Source organism: Electrophorus electricus, chromosome 13 (genome assembly GCF_013358815.1).
Source record: "Electrophorus electricus isolate fEleEle1 chromosome 13, fEleEle1.pri, whole genome shotgun sequence".
Taxonomy (NCBI): domain Eukaryota; kingdom Metazoa; phylum Chordata; class Actinopteri; order Gymnotiformes; family Gymnotidae; genus Electrophorus; species Electrophorus electricus.
The window spans coordinates 17,435,198-17,449,983 of NC_049547.1; the positions used below are offsets into that span (position 1 = coordinate 17,435,198).

The 14,786-nt window shown below is 43.9% G+C and overlaps 1 protein-coding gene across 3 annotated transcripts in view; it reads right to left on the bottom strand.

Annotated features, from left to right (window-relative positions):
• Nucleotides 1–13,698, bottom strand: part of lrfn5a (leucine rich repeat and fibronectin type III domain containing 5a) — a 33,042-nt gene extending 19,344 nt beyond the window's left edge. The window contains exon 1 of one of the 3 annotated variants that reach the window (XM_026999835.2): nt 13,279–13,698. The gene's annotated coding sequence lies outside the window, so the exon portion shown is untranslated. Of the gene's footprint in view, nt 1–10,710; nt 10,743–12,827 lie in introns of those variants that run through there. The other 2 variants (XM_026999834.2, XM_026999836.2) reach the window with 2 other exon arrangements.
• Nucleotides 13,699–14,786: the final 1,088 nt, after the last annotated feature.

Below are 14,786 nucleotides of genomic sequence, written 5' to 3' on the forward strand. Positions count from 1 at the left end.
TCACACTTCAGCAGACCTAGATCTGCTTATTCAGTCACAAGTGCTAGTTTTTGCAAAGACAGAATCCTAATATCTGATTAGTCTTGACATACGGCTTGCCGGAGGACTCTCACACAACCACTGTCTGAGAGCAGAGACATCAGATGAAATGTTTCTCAAGAGTGAATCAGAGCAGGTTAAATGGCAGCGACTCCGATGCCGTGACATTAAGCAGATCTCTCTGGGAATAAGCACCTGCCAATCCCGATCGATAATCCTCCACGCTGCTCCCAGGATTGCAGAGAGGCCGGCGCTATCTGCACATGCATCCCCTCAGTGCTAAAGCATGGTGAGTCCTTCCACTGTCTACACCCAGACAATCATGAACACTCACACACATACACTCAAGCGGCTGTAAAAGGAAGTGTGTAGCAGAAGACTGAACTGGATCTGGGCAGTCTGCCTCTCCCTCAGTGTGTCACAGAGACAGCCACACAGACACTGATGAATAATGTATGCGGGCGAATACGCAGGACAGTGGATCAGTAGACACAATTATACCAAAATAAATTATTCACACCCAAACAGGCTCTTTAAAATGAGGGAAGCAATTTTAATGGAAGGTGTGGAACATAGCAAGCAACGAAGTGAGTTCATTAATTTCATATTCATTTGCTTGTCGGTAAAGTGAGGAGAGAAGAAGCCAGCAGATTGGTTGTTACATAACATTCAGACACACACACACACACACACACACACACACACACACAGATTTACACACACATTTGGTGCATGATGGGGAAGATTGGCAGTTGTGGTTTTGGTGTAAAGGGTAGCTCTATCAGCCAACACAGTTCCTAAACAGAGTCAGTACCTCTTTAGAGAACTGTGAGTCCCTCACCGCGTGTTTGTTTGGTTCGCTTTTGAGTCTGATCCCTAAGTCCCCTTGTCCCAACGATGTGGGTTTGTGGGAAAAGGCCACATGATTCCAAATGATGGATAACTGAAACTTAACCCCAAATGTCCCTGCAGAATTTTTACCATTGCCGTGGGTGTGCGTGTGTGTGTGTGTGTGCACACGTGTGTGTGAGCATGCACTAATACTGAAGGCTTTTCTACACACATTCTGGCTCTGAACCACCAGCTGTGTTGTAGGCCGCGGACACGGTCCAGGAACTTGCAACAGATGGATGAGCCACAGCTTCCACCAACATACAGCGCACATACACACATACACCCACACGCATACATCCCCACACACAGACACACGGACAGACAGACAGACACTCACACACACACACCAGCTCAGTGGGACATCCACCAGTAACCCATTTCACCTGTCACCATTTTCTAACGTCCTCTCAGTATACACGCCGGATAATGCAATTGCTAATAGCTCTCAAAACATTTTAGAAACGTGGCTGTCACCAGGCAACAAGAATACTTAAAAACTGACACCACAAATGAAGATCACACATAAATTAACAAGATGATTATGCATTATGTCAGACGCAAAGGCTTATTGCAAAAGACACCACTTTTAAACTCTGCGCTCAAAAAAAAAAAAAGACTTCTCTCGGTCTTTTAGAGATAGAAGGGCTCTAGAGAAGGGAAGGGCTCTAGGGAGAATTGGAAAATAGCTTTTTGCTGCTGGTTGCCTGGTGCCAGTGTCTATTCAGCTGATGGGCTTCACTCTCTCCTGGTCTCCAACAGAGTACTGATCTCATTTGCTTCTCACTATTATTGATTTTGCATTTAAGGATTAATGTGGGACCTAATGGACAATCAGGCAGGATAGCTCCCCTCCCAGTTCTCTGCTTGCTTGCAGGGGTTGTAGGCAAATCTATAATCAATCTGTTTTGCTGCAATACTTTCTGTTGTTCTTGGACAATCTAAATCTCCTCTTTATTTTATTCAAGGCCCAATTGGGTTTCTGATTATCCTCCAATGTTCATAATTTTTATTAAAATTGGTGCTTGTGGATGAGACGTATATTTCCTGGAATGGAAGCAGTGCATTGCTCTCTGTGAACATGTGGCCAGTCATCGATGTCATTGCTATTCACCTCATTTCACTTCAAATGGACGATAGCTGGATCCATTTAAAACCGGAATGGAAAAACAGCATAAAAATGGTTCGTGTGCAGTTTTGACTAAGCGCTTATGCCAAAGGCAGCAAGGATGTGTTATTTGGGTGCTGAGGTTGGTCCAGAGCCAGGTCCACTGACAAAGAGTGGCATGAGCTGAGGCACCTGGGCCCTGCACCTGGGCCCTGCACCTGGGCCCTGCACCTGGGTTCCTACGCCCTCCTGACAGAGACCAGGCACACAGTGTCCCTGCTGCAGCCTACTTCTTGCTGATCCCCCCTGCGACCCACCGCCACTCAGCTGCTGGCTACACCTCACACTTCTGCCTCTTACATTTCAGACCTCACACACACACACACACACACACACACACACACACACACACACACACACACACACACACACACACACACACCCTTCCTCCTCCTCCCCACAGTAAAGTATGTCTGCCAGGCCTGAGAATGAGCAGCCACCAACTTGCTCCGATCATCAAGACCTCCCTCTATTTCTCTCTCTCTCTCTCTCTCTCTCTCTCACACACACACACACATACACACAAACACACACCCTGATCATTGCTCTGATCATCTTTGGTCAGTAGGTTGGCGCTGTGACACTTTAATCTGGCCTGTGGACTGCTCTATACGTTCATGCATGCATGATTGCACACACATGCATACGCATGGTCTCCAACCCTCAGGCAGTTTCCATAGTCCAGGTTGAGCTCTTTCTCCTTCCACCCAAGCCAAATGATGCATATCCTATTATTCAGCAAAGTAGGCCACAGTAGATTTATCATTGCCTTAAAAAGCACAGAACACACAATAGCTGTCCAGAACTGGGTTAGAGAGTGAAAGAACAATCGAGAGAGATAATAAAAACTGTTTGGAGGTGCTATTTGAGGTACAGGTATAAGATCAGTACTGGTGAAGTCAGGTAGAGGTCTGAGGTCTTATTGTTGAATTCAGGAACAGGCATGAGATCAGGACTGGTAAATTCAGGTACAGGTCTAAGATCAGTACTGGAGAAATTAAGCATATGTCTGAGATCAGTACTGGTGAAGTCTGCACAGACCCACCCACTCTCCCATGGCCCACTCTCCTGTGTGCCAGTGTGCACAAGCTTTTGCTCACTGCATGGCAAGTGCTGTGTGTGTGAATGCAGCACTGTGCATTTGTGTGTGTGTGTGTGTCGGAGGCAATGCCGGAGGCCTGCTGAGCTCCGGCGCCGACGTCGTCGATGTCTCCGTCGCTGGCAGGCATGGTGACAAGATCACTCAGCTCCAATCTCCGCAGGCCCATTAGGGTGGCCGACTCTGATCGTCTGGCTTGCTGAATCGGTGCGAAGCTAAAAGCTCTCATCCATTTACAGCACACACATGCACCCTCCCTCCCCCACATATGACTGCTTCACCCCAGAGCAGCTGGAAGGAAATGAGCAGTTCATGATGGTTGAGGACACAAGGGCAATATGCTTCACCCAGACACGCCCCCATGTGCCTCTACCCCAACTACACGCCGAGGGCAGCTTTTCACCGGGCACTTTCAACCCAACTTCAGCACACCCTGCCTCAGAAACCACCCATGTCTGGGCAATGGGTCAGAAAAGCAGTAATTGACTGCAGCAGAGATCTGATAAATGGGGCACAAGCCATTCTGTCATACCACAGCCCGTGGCCTTGTCAGGTCAGAGGAACCATCGGGCGAGTCAGAGCTGCACTCACCACACTAAATTCACAGACCGCATTGATCCGCACGAGGGCATATTAATCTGAGCTTCAAGTTAAGTTCTCACCAATGGTCATATTGTGTGTGAAGGAGCTGTTCTGCAGAGGATAGGGTATAGTGATTAATACCAAGACTGCTGTTAATAGCCTCTGGACACAGAGTATGTGCATTCTTCTTATGTGTATACCCTACATATGCATGGAAAGCCATAAAATTTCATGACAGTCTACAATGCATCATGCTGCATCAGATTGCCTGTCAATGAGTATGTGTGTGTGTATATATATATATATATATATATATATATATATATACACACACACACACACATATATATATATATATATATATATATACACACACATATATACACACTATATATGTATATATATATATATATATATATATATAAAAAACCTGCACTTTATAAGTCCCATAAAACATCGATTCAATACATATGCCGATGGAGACAGCGCAGCAAGTAGGTTTGGGAAACGGCAACCGCGCGGAATTCTGCCGCTGTGCACTGAAATGCTGACATAACAGGAAGTTCATAGGTTTAGACTGAGCACAAATTACAGAAGTTTGCTTTCCAGGAGCGCAAGGAAAACTCTGTTGCCCCTTCCTCTGACCTGATGTGCTATTATCTGCTGGTCTGTTTCTCACAGAGAAAAGAAACAGACCAGTTGTTCCTCTCAACCTGTGTTCATAGAGCTTTATTGAGGGTTTGGAAGTACACTGCAGAGACAGGTCTGTGATTACACGCGTCTGTTTGCCTCATATCTCTGAGACAAGCAAAGGGAGAGTGTGTATGTTAGAAAAAAAAAGGATTTTTTGTCATTAAAGCATGTTCTGCTACAGCGAGACCTCCCATGTCATGATACAGCGATGGGATGCAGAGATAGGCCAGCATGCTGTATGTCACAAACACTCGCATCTAGAGCAGTCTCTCACATGCACACACACACATGCGTGTCCGCACACTCACGCATATGCACACACATACACGCACACACACAGATATAGCCACTCAAATGGCTTTGCTGAGGAGCCAATTCTGGATCAAACAGCTTCACAAGACACAATTTTCCAGCCAAAACTGAGAGAGATTGAACACTGCAGATCAATAATTTCTAGCGACCCAGTGCCTCACTTCCTATGAAGGTCAAGAAGACAAGCTGCAAATGACTGGTGATCCAGCTGACAAAACACAATGGAGAAACAGAATGGAGATAAATACACTCCAGACTGATCCATTACATGCAGGGGATCATTAAAGGGTCATTATGGTTTAATGACACTGAAGATTCTTCCTGAGCAATGAGACCAGCACACCTGGGGGTGGTGTGATTCCTAAGGGACATGCGAACATGTGTGCATGCGGGTTTGTGTAGGAGTCACAGAAGAATTCAAGAGGACGAATCTCAAGGCAGTTACCAGAGTAACCGAAGCAGTAACCATGGGAAGCTGAACCTTGAGTGGTTTTCAGTGTGGTTTTCAGTCTTTTCTTTTCACTCGGCAAGATACCATGGCTGTGTCTTATGGAAGCGCCATCTTCTTTATTTCAGTCTTTGATGTCAGTAAGTCTTGATGGGACTATAGTCACACATCTAACAGCAGAAGGTTGAGCTGTTTGCGGTTACAGTAAGAGCACATCTTATTTAGCCTGACAAGGAAAAATTATGCACAAAGTTGAGTGTCTGTATTTTCGGTATTAAAGTGGAAGGGAGAGGAAGAGGGAAGAGAGAGAAATGAGTGGTAAGATACAGCCTGTAAACAATGGCAACAGGTTCACCTAGTGGAGGAGCCAATAAAATCTCAGAACTCTTCACTCTTCAGCATTCATATAGTTCCACCAGTGGCATTACTGGTATTCTAAAATGACAGATACAAAACTTTCATGTGTGCTTAAGCAAGCTTTTCAAATGTAAAGCTGAAATGACTTTATCTGTATTCCCGGATCATCATCAAAAAATCATCTAATCAAGCCCTGATCTTGTCTTGACTGTGTACCATTTCTGTGTGCACTAACTGACACATTTCAGGGTTTCTCTGGTCCCTCACAGAAGTGCTGGTTTGTCCACTGCTCTCTGTGGGAAATGTTTCTCCACAGGCTGTGGGGGTGTGCATGCATAGATAGGACCGAGCAGACCTCTCCAGCTACCTGTATGAGCAAGACTTTCCCAAAACACCCAGTGCTCCCAGTGACAATAACTGCTCCACATCCACTGCCACACAGGGAGCGACTGGCCTGTCTTCGAGCACAACATCGCATCCCTGAAATGAGCTTAAGGCCCTTCATGAGACTGAACCCTTAACTGGACTGAACCCCTAATTAGACTGAACCCCTAATGAGCAAGCACAGTCTTCAAGCACTCTCCTTTGTCTGAGATCTCTCCTTCTTATTCCTGTGTACAAATATCTCCCGAACTTTCTTACTGTTTTTTTAATCCAGTGTCTTCTTGTTCAGCTCAGTGTATTTCCGCACATTTCCAAATTAGTTCATCTCACACTACAACCTTGATGTTAACCTAATTGTGCTTATTTATCAACAAAAATGATATATCTCACGGTCAAACTCAGACAGTTTGGTTCAGAACACCAAACTGTTTGCTTTCATCTCAGCTCAGAGGAATTTTGCCACTTGCATTTGCAGATCTGAACCATGCACTTTCACTTGTATGTTATATTCACGGAAATCACCGTGGCAAAAATTAACTCTCCCTGGATATTTGCTGACCTAAATTGTCTCATTTCTAATTTTCCACTGCTTTTTTGTCTTTTTGAGCACACTGGGAAAACTGGAAAAAAATAATGAAGTAATTTTTTACATTAGTAAATACATAACTACATAACAGTCACACTACAAGGGTCATGAAAATAACACAAAATAGCACAGACCAGCCACTGAGCACGGCTCCAGATATAGTTCTGCTGTTTGTGATTAATCACTTGGTAATAAGAGAGCTAGTGGTGGTGCATTTATATTCTGCTGTTGGCAGCCTCCGATCTGCTGCTCTGAGCCTGCTTTCATTCATGGTTAGACAGAGAGAGAAAGAGAGGAAGAGAAGGAGAGAAGGAGAGAGAGGAAGTGGGGATGGACGAAAGGAAGATAGGAAAGCAGCCAGAAAAGTGGATAAGAGGTAAAAAGGGAGAGAAATCGGGAAAGATGGAGAGCAAAAGAAAAAGAGAAGAGCACAGTTGGCCAACCACAGTCAGTACAGTTGGCCAACCACAGTCAGTACAGTTGGCCAACCACACAGAATGCAAATGTATATGTAGGCATTTCATTCCATTAATCAATGTCAAAATATGTTGAAAATAGAGGGCAACAACGGTAGTCAGCGCACACTCCGTCTGCATCTCAGCCTAGCAGGCTCAGTTCGGTGTGGTCAGGCAAGACTTCAGGGCTAGTCAAGGCCTCCCAGCCATATTATACAGTACACTCTCCCATTCATCTGAAGATAAGCAGACGTTTCCAATACCAGACACTGGTGCACATACAGTAGCACAGGGCAAGCTTTAATGCACAGTATACCACTTAAGATAACGCATGAAGATCACGTCGAGGGATCTTCGCAATTCAGAGATGCAGAGGACTTTATTATGGCTTAATATTTTGCTTATTCTAATAATATCTGCTTAACACAGGGCAAAAAGGGAAAGCCATAGATGAATTACAAGGGTCACAGAAAGAGGATAGCAATGGTTTTGGGAATGTAGCTGCCTGCAGGTCAATCACCAGAGTCGGAGCAGTGTCCTGAGTCCTGAGAAATTTACTGCTATTTAATTGCTTGGCTTCCATGTAAATCCTGCCAAATCTATGATGCCTTGTCTGCTTGGGAATCATATAGAGAAACAGTAAAGTCATGATTTTGTTTGATGTTGCCCTGTATGAATTGTCTTACATTGAGCTACTTAAAATTCACCAGTTTAAATGCTTGAATTCAAATCTAAATACTAGATACATTTACAATTAGCAATTCTACATTACTAGATGCTAGGCTTGCTAGACAGTAGTGTATAGTGTTTTTTATGTGTCATGCATATCTATATATAGGCTGTAGGGGTGTGTGTGTGTGTGTGTGTGTGTGTGTGTGTGTGTGTGTGTGTGTGTGTGTGTGTGCGCGTGTTTCTGTGTCTGTGTGTGTGTGTGTGCATGTTTCTGTGTGTGTGTGTGTGTTTGTGTGTGTGTGTGTGTGTGTGTGTGTGTGTGTGTGTGTGTGTGTGTGTGTGTGTGTGTGTGTGTATACAGAGCCTGATTAAGGCCACGCTGGTGATAAGTCTGCCTGCACATCCATAATGTGATCAGATTAAATTAGACCTCCAGCCTTCCACGCAAACTCACTCCCATGAAAGCAACTTGCTTGTCTATTACACAGAACCATAGGAATGTTTTTCACTTCCACCTTGAACGAAAACTGCACTGACAAGACTGGCATTATTGACTTAACAGTTCAGAACAACTTCACTGTAGATAAACTAGCCTAGACCAAAGCTGGTATACCTGACAACAATGAAACGATACAAAGAAATGAACAGGTGAAGCTGACATATAATGCTACTATCAATATCCTATTACATAACCCTCCTCCAGAAATCATGTCAATATCACAATATAAACAAGTACTGGGAATATACGGCATAATAAAATGCAAATATTTGAGATCTCTTGATTGATACCTAATTGACAGACAAGCCCTATCCACCCAAGAACAGAGTCAGAGAAGTTTGCTTCAGTGTCTTTTTGACATCAGAGGCTTGCAGACTCCACAGTTCTCTTGCGTTTGAGAGGCTGATGCTAGAGGATCTCTAGGGTATTTGCTGATCCTATCAGATTACTCTAATTCAAGTTTTTCCTCCTCTTCTTCTGTTTGGTGGCTCCTAGCCTATTTTGCACCTCATGCTATGTATTCTGCAAAAAAGGGACTCCTCTTTTGTACTGCTAGTATGGACGTGTCTGCCAGTGCCTCACTGACAATGAGATCCTTGGTTTTGAAGCCCTGCTGGGGACAACGCTGTTGTCCCTCACAATGCTCTAGTCCTTCTGTCTTTACCTGTCCTTACCAATTACCCAGAAGACAAAGGAGTCAGATTCAGTCTCATATAACATACAAAGAAATGGTCAGAGAGTCTCTGGGGGAGAAGAGGGAGAGAGAGGGACAGAAAAAAGAGAGGAGAGAGAGAGAGAGAGAGAGAGAGAGAGAGAGAGAGAGAGAGAGAGAGAGAGGGAGAGAGAATATACATACACGTATAATTACATTAGAACCCCATTGACCTTTGAATGCTGCATCCATTTCCATTCAGAGCTCTCACTTTTCATTGCTTCCGCCTGCAGGGTGGCGCGTGAGATCATGACAAAGAGCCAATGCTACCTAACTCACAGCTCATTATCACAAAGAAACGCCTCCAAAATACCCCCACACAACCCCCTACCACACTACCCTACTCTACCTCCCTCTCCCCGCAACAGGAAGCCACCACTCTCAAAAACCTTAAAGAACCTTAAAGGTAGTGTGTGACCTCATTGGGCCTCTATGGTACTTTTCTGCAGCTTCACAATCAGGCTGTTTTGACTGGAATTATTTCAACTTGTTTCTCCTGCCAGCAACTCTGAAAATACTGAGTTCCGTCCTGACATACTCAGAAATAGCCTGCCAAACATGCCTTCCCTGCATCTGTAAAACACTGCGGGACACCGGTGCTGCTCATCCAAACCTGCAGAAAGCCATCAGCTCTACTCAGCTCCTAATGGCCAGAGCCAAAGGCAATTCTGCAGTTACAGAGAGCTAAGAAAAAGAAAGCACAAACTTAAGCATTGAGTACAGAGTAAAAATAGCCCAGAAAATCTGTTTTCAGAGTCACCATAGGCTACAGCATTACAATAATATTTTAACTGCGGAGCACACAACACTTTTATGTAATTTTGCACAAATTGTTGTATTTACTCTCCCTCTCTATGACAGTTAGATTTTTTTTTCATCTTGCTTATTTTATTTCTTTTCTTCATTTTTGGCCTACTGTGTTATATCTCAGTTATATAATACTGAATCTATGTTACACTACGATCACTCCAGGTTTGTGATAGTGATTAATATTGTTTTGCTCCTATTAATAAAGGTCTTTCTCCATATATTTAGACTGAAAAACATTGGCTCCAGCCAATGTTAGAAGCACCCAGAGTTTACTGATAAATATCATAATCAGTCAATTATTCAATCAATTAATCAATCAATCAATCATTCAACTAGTTTTTCCTCATTTCCTCAAAAGAGATTCTGGAAGCATGCTCATGCACTCTATAACACTATCTACAATTCATGCTATGACCCGCTGTTCATGGTTGGGAATACACAGCGCCGTGAGCTGCCCATAGTACTGAATACACAGCGCCGTGTGCTGTCCATAGTGCTGAATACAAAACGCCGTGTGCCGTCGTCCATGGTGCGGATTCTATTGAAGAGTGACGCGCAGAACTGTATTATTTGGTCGCGAACAAGAAACGGTCTGTGGCAATCTCGCTGTCTCTAGGCAGAAATAGTTAGTGCTCCTGACATCACAAATGAAACTGTTGAAGCCCAGTTGTTCCCAATATGCTTATAGGTTTTTCAATTACTAGAGTCACCAAAACAAAACCAAACAAACAAGCAACAAAAAAATAGCCACTTATATGCTCCGATATGCAAGCCCCTCTGTAAAACTGCACAATAAGTTATTTTATCTTGGCATGACTCACATGGGTTCTGGGGTTCATTTTGTTCCGAGCCAGCAACAATTAACCTAATATTTTGTCCATCGAGTCTGTCAGGAGTCTTTGGTGCTCTATGGCGCAAACTGTGAACACCGGAATACAGCAAGTTCGAGCTCCGTTTTTTAGCTTATATGGTGTCTGAGAACAGTCTTACAAGATTTCTGTACCTGCATATTAAAACGTAAAACGTAGTCTACTACTGTATGACAGTGCACTTCGTCGTTGACTTTAGTCCACTAATATCCCAATTGGCGATATCGCAACAGGCCAGACTACATCATTTCAATAAGGTTTTATCCTCTTCTGAATTGTGGAGCGCTGCCGGTGGGTGTGGCGATCTTAAAGGATATGGGTCTTATTTTTCTCTCGGGACATGATTCGAATTGCCAATGATCACGAGAGCAGCAAGAATCTTATTCCGCTGATTCTAGACGCCTAACTTTGGTGTCGCGGTGTCACCGGGTGCCATGTTAGCTAGTTAAACTAGTCTCAAGAATTGCGCTGTAGGGTAAAATGCGCATGTGTCGTGTTTTTATAACGATGTGTTCTAACCGATGGATATATCATTAATCTGGTAATTAATATGCTCATTAATATTCTCCTCGAATTGACCTTCATGGTCTTGTCTGTACTGGGAAGCTGTGGATTTCCACGCATCCATCTACTAAGATAGTGCCCAACCCACTGAAGCTGCAGAGCGAGGCAGAAATTGAATTATAGCACCACCAGCCAGCTCAACGGGCGCTGCAGTCAGTCAGCCAACTAGTTTGAAGGAGAACGCGCACACATGCAATTTGCTGGGTTAAAACCCTTACCACATATTATAGGAAATAACTATTTTGTAACCAAAGGAAACGTTGTGTTCTAAATTTAAGTTAGATTTACGTTTCTTACTTCCACTCTATCGCATCAGTAGGTATAGGCAGCCTACACAACACTATTTCAAGAACGACTGTGGTGAGTTATGAAGTAAAAGCATATTATTCGTGTATGTATGTACTACAAGTGATATAGTCAAATCGACCTTGGCATAATGGATTACCTACCTCTTCCACTGTGTCCAAAATCATTAAGAGATGTGGACACGATCGAAAGGTTTACCTTTTGTAATGTCTAAATAACAGTCTAATACAGTCTAAATATACTGGCTCGAAAACACCGTACTATTCTTGAAGTTTTCAAGGGCAGGGAAAATAATCTGTGCAAAATGTTTAAATCGCGTTTGACATCAGTTAAAATGCTGAGGCAAGACACTAACGGCAACCGGATCTTACTGCGTACCCCTCTCAGGACACTGCAGACGGCACCTGCTTTAATGGTATCTTACTGCTGCCCTAATGAATCCCTATAACAAAAGCATATGGCGATGGACATCTCACTGATTGCAACACACTGATTACAAGCCCCCCACCCCACCCCACACCGCCTGTCTCCATCTATATCTCTCTTACACAGAAACACAGACATACAGAAATGAGGGGGGGGGGGGGGGGGGGGTGATATAATAAAAATAAATAAATAAATTTCCGCCCTTAATAGTGATTAGTAAATATGATTTAACACAATGGTTACAAAATACTAAATTCACAGGAGATGATCAAAATGCTTGATATAGCATAATTTGGATCTCTGCCCAAACTGTGGCCTCGTATAACATGTTCTGGGTTAACATTTTAAAAATACTTTTTTTTTTTTTTATGAAAGCACGGTCACTACCCCGAACAGGCTAACATTGCATCTGGATACCAATATACATTTAGCATCTCAGCACAGGGAGAGGCTGTGAAATGGAGATGCGTTAAGTACCCCCCCCCCCCCCCCCCCCCCCCACACACACACACACACACACACCCAACACGCACGAACATGCGCGCGTTCACACATACACACACCGACCCACCTCTAGTCATTATCGGAGGAACCATACATTCATCCGAAGCAGATGCAAATCACAATATGTACGTAAAGCTAGGTAACGCATGAGTTATCGTTCAAAATGAGCACAGGATTATGGTTAAACTAGTTTCCGCTTGCATAACATTTTCACGACAGATATTGACGCACATACGCATAACATTAAGTTTTTAAACATATGTTTGCGCCAACCAGCGCTGCGCATCTTATAAACGCTTCGGGATACCACGAAAAAGAAAGCGATACATGCGGTACAACTCCCGGTACTCATCTGCGGACTCCCGACGCTCGCGACAGTCCGACTAAACGCAACAATGGACGGCTCAATATAGAAATGAAGCACGGCAGTATTTAGCTATAAAAAGTTTACCTTGAAGAGGGAATGTCAGCCCTGCTAGGAGCACTGAGTGTCAGGGGAACTGAATCTCCTCACATGTCGTATTTTCCCATGTCGCTGTTCTATTCTGCCCCATCTGATTTACACTAAATCATTTTGAAGCAAGGAGCGCTTGAACGGAAAGCATCCAACTCCACACAGCCCATATCCTTACTGTCCTCAGAAAACACACCATAGGTTGGCATTCGGTGAAAATCTACGAATCCAGTCGCTCCCTCTTTTCTTGTGGTAAAACAAATCCAAAAGAGCCGTGCCGGAGAGACAGTCAAATTCCTACGCAATTCGCCCGATGCCCCTCAAAATGACCGAGTGCTTGCGTGCCCCACTGGAGCGCCGAACACCGTGCCATTCTCCAGCCGCACGTCGACGCGCCTCGCACGACTGCGAGCTTCCGTCCGCATTAAAACTGACTTGCTCTATTTACCTGAGCGATTGTCTATGCAGCCGAGTGCTTTCAAGTGGCTGCGCCGGCCACCTCAGATCAAATCTCAGTCAGGTAGACGTTCACGCTGCTCAACCTTACATTCACTTTTTCCCCGCTCTTTCTCCACACCGACTTAATCCACGAAATAACGGAGTGTCTCGCACGGTAGCCCTCCATCCAAGTCAATGAAAGGGCTGTTCCCACCTACTTTCCCAACAGCGTCCGCTCGCACGACCACTTCAGGCTAAAAAAAAAGTGTATCTGGAAAAAAAAATGCTTCAGTCATAGGATTCACAGGCACATAGTACACACATTAGGCGGTTCTGAACGGGAAATAACAATTGGTTATCGCTCTTATCGTCGGGGAAATTATACGTATCCGTCACCAGTGCCAAATCTAATCCGTCACATAACCGCCGGGGTGCTTAAACAAACTAGTTTGCATCAACCACTGGGATCACAAGAAGCGGTTATGCTCTCTTCTGCCGTTTGGATGGGGTTGAGAAAAAGGAGGAAGTCATCACGGATTGGCTCATAGTGACTAGCAATCCTTGATATGTCTGTCATATCAAAAATCCGGTTAAGCTTTACAGGCTAAATGAAATAGACTGAAGACTACCACTTATTAGAAATTTGAATAACAAGAAGACTGTCATTATGGACTTCTGTATCACGGAAACCCTGCACATAAACTCTAGATGCGATGCTTCTTTATCACCAAATATTTGGTTCAGATATGGGCTGTATGTCCGCTTGTGAGCGAGGCATCAACGTCCGGTCAGTTTAAAGTATCATATCACAATTTGTGCATGATTTGGAAACTAAATAATCGCGTTTATGTGACGTGAAAACGTGGAAAGCACGCATTCATTGAACACTTGTACCCATGACGCGCGGTTTCTGGGAAAAAAAATCACAATGCTTATAATAGAGTCATCGTCTTTACGTGATTTCACCGTTTAGATCACGTTATAGCACTAGGCCGAACTTCCTACAAACACCAGGAACTTTCCAGGTTTCGCCACAGGCAACTCAAAGCTAAAGAAGTGTCATTAATCACGCAGCTCCGAACAGAACTGTCAGCTGATAACGTTACTGCTCATTGTCCATGATTTATTTCCGGTAATTAGCGATTATTTACGATATAATATGATACTGCTTTGTATGCATCAGATTTTTGATTCTCAAGGTCCACACAACAGTCTTTGTCTATCAGCTTTGTAATGGCAGTAGCTTCCAACTAATGTTATAAAAATATAACTCGGCACCCACTGAGAAAGACGCACACGCGATCATCATGATATTTCCGACGCCCACACCTTTCTCTTGGCACAGTCCTGCAAAGTGACAGCTAAAGAGTGGTCAGAAGTGATTTTCTAGTGCGTGAAAATTAAAAATAGACTGGCGGTGTACGAACGTTTCTCCCTACGTAATGCAGCCACACCGGTATAAACATGTTTAGGTAAGTATTGGCTATTGGATAGCACCACAGTAAACAAACACAGGGC